The sequence below is a fragment of the Sinocyclocheilus rhinocerous genome, unplaced genomic scaffold (assembly GCF_001515625.1).
Source record: "Sinocyclocheilus rhinocerous isolate Xijiao unplaced genomic scaffold, SAMN03320098_v1.1 scaffold955, whole genome shotgun sequence".
NCBI lineage: Eukaryota > Metazoa > Chordata > Actinopteri > Cypriniformes > Cyprinidae > Sinocyclocheilus > Sinocyclocheilus rhinocerous.
Genome location: NW_015646369.1, coordinates 914,447 through 916,987, shown reverse-complemented (window position 1 = coordinate 916,987; position 2,541 = coordinate 914,447).

The following is a 2,541-nucleotide window of genomic DNA, read 5'->3' as shown; positions in this document are numbered from 1 at the left end:
AATTTAATAATAGTATTTCCCCAATTGCTCCTTTTGTCTTCAGTCTGAAGAAACAATCAATCATTTATTTTGTGCTTATTGTAAAGTGTTCTGGGTTGACTTTTCCAATTTTCTAAAAAAATAAAAATACAAAAATAGGCTATTTATGTCCAAACTTCTATAACCCCCCAAAAGTGTTTTTTTTTTTTGGGTTACTCCTTGAATCTCGAACCTTCTCACTTTAAATGTATTATTAATTTATTGATATTTCTAGCCAAATTTTACATTCATAAATGTAAATTTTCAAAGAAAACTCCTTCCTTTTTTTGTTTTCAAGAAAGATTTTGATGTGTATATAAACTCTTTAAGAAACTCTAATAATTTGATTGCATGTAATGTGAGAACAGAACAACTGTGTTTCTTTATTTTTATTTTTTTATTTATTTAATTTAATTTTAGTTATTTATTTTTTGCATTTAAACAAAAATACAGTGAAAGTCAATGAGGTCCATCAGCTGGACCTACGCACGTTCTTCAAAATATCTTATTTTATGTTCAGCAGAAGAAAGAAAATCATACCGCTCGAGAGTGAGTAAATTATGACAATTACAATTTTTGCATGAACTATCCCATTAAATGTTTTGACAAACATAAAAGGATTTTGAGGCATTCATTTTGGTATGTACAACTCAACAATCACTTTTTGTGATATTCAGAGATTATAGTTATTTGTTGTTGTGATATTTACAAAGCCACTGAATTATTTAGACTGCATGGGTGGAACTCCTGTTGAGGCAATAAACTCAAAATATAACACATTCTGATTTGTACTTGGATTGGCAGCCGTTTTCATTTTACTCAGGGAGGTGGAGCACGGAGCACAATAAACCAATCTGATTTCATCTGTCCTCCCCCTCAGAGTGCTGCAGTCTGCTTCCGAACGCTGTGTGAACTGTTCAAGAGACTAATAAATCCAGTAAATCTAGTAAATCCAGTTGACATTAGCTTATTAGGCCTAGTGCAGTTTGAAATATAGATACTTTAACATGTTGCTGGTCCCTATGATTTGCACGCCACACCGAAGGGAGAAGAAGCTCGTCGGCTTTGGTTAAAAGCCTTAAACTTAAAGAAACCACCGAAATTTCCGTACGTTTGCTCTTTCCACTTCGTTGATGGCAGACCCACGGAAAATCATCCATTCCCCGAGAAACAATGCTCCAGTGAAGACTCTGAGGCGACGTCTCGTCAGGATATATCCACAAACAGGTACTGTATGTTACAGCTTCTTGTTAAGTTATGTGCTTTAACAAAAGACATTGTTTAAACTATTTCTTTATCGATGACACTCCTATTGGGCATGAATAATATTTAGTGCTAAGCTAAAGTTGTTGATAGCAGTAGAAACCTGTTACAAAAAAGCGCATAGGGGGATAGCTAAAATAAAAATTCTGTCATTTACTTACTCTCGAGTTGTTCCAAACCTGTGTTCATTTCTTTTTGTTGCTGAACACAAAGGAAGATATTTCGAAGAATGTTTGTAACCAAGCACATCATGGGTCCCATTCACTTCTATAGTAGTAAGAAATAATTCTATGGAAGTGAATGGGATCCGAGAATAGTTTGTATATTAACATTATTCCAAATATTCTCCTTTGTGTTCGGTAGTCCAAAGAAATGTATACAGGTTTAGAACAACTCGAGGTTGAGTAAATGATGGAAATGTTTATTTTTGGGTGAACTATCCCTTAAAGCCAGGTACTGTGATTGTATTGAATAAAAATACCACTGTACTGCGACTGAAACACCATGGTGCCATGTACAAAATACTTTTGCTACTTTTTGTAAATAGGGGGTGGAGAATTGATCAGTTTCTCCTGAGCATCTGACTGACTTCAGTGTTGTGTTTTGCAGATGATGAGCAAGGTGACCATGAGACCGCAAATGGAGCCATTGCAGCTGCCCCTTCAGTACAGTGATGCCTGCACTCAGTGGGAGCTCCAGGCATTGACAGACCACACTTATGCCTCCCGGGATAAAATAATGTTACACAAGGCATCCCTGTCCTGGATGTAAGGCTCCAGAAAGTTTAGAATGGACATAAACTTCCACCTCCGATTGCCTCCTGCTGCCCCTGAACCTGACCTCTTTCTCTTCATTTTTCTCTCTTTTATATGTGTGACGTGTCCCTCAGATACTTTGGGAAGTCGTGGCCTAATGGTTAGAGAGTTGAGAAAAAAAAACGTCAATAATTGCAATTTATTAAACAGATATAGCAGCAAAACAGATATAGCATCAAACGCTTTGGTGGACACAGGACCTAAGTGCAGTTATGCACGCTTGTAAATCATCTCATGACTAAGTGCAGAAGCGATGTAAATAAGAGATTCATTGTGCAGTTTAGAGCTTCACTGATTATAACAGAACTTTGTAAGATCCCGATGAGCAAAGATGAGTTAAGCTTTTTAGAATCCCCCCATATCCCCATTAGACATGTGCCGGTATTCGGTAATGCGATATATCACGGTAATGAATATGCACGATATTGTTATCGTGGGCACTTCT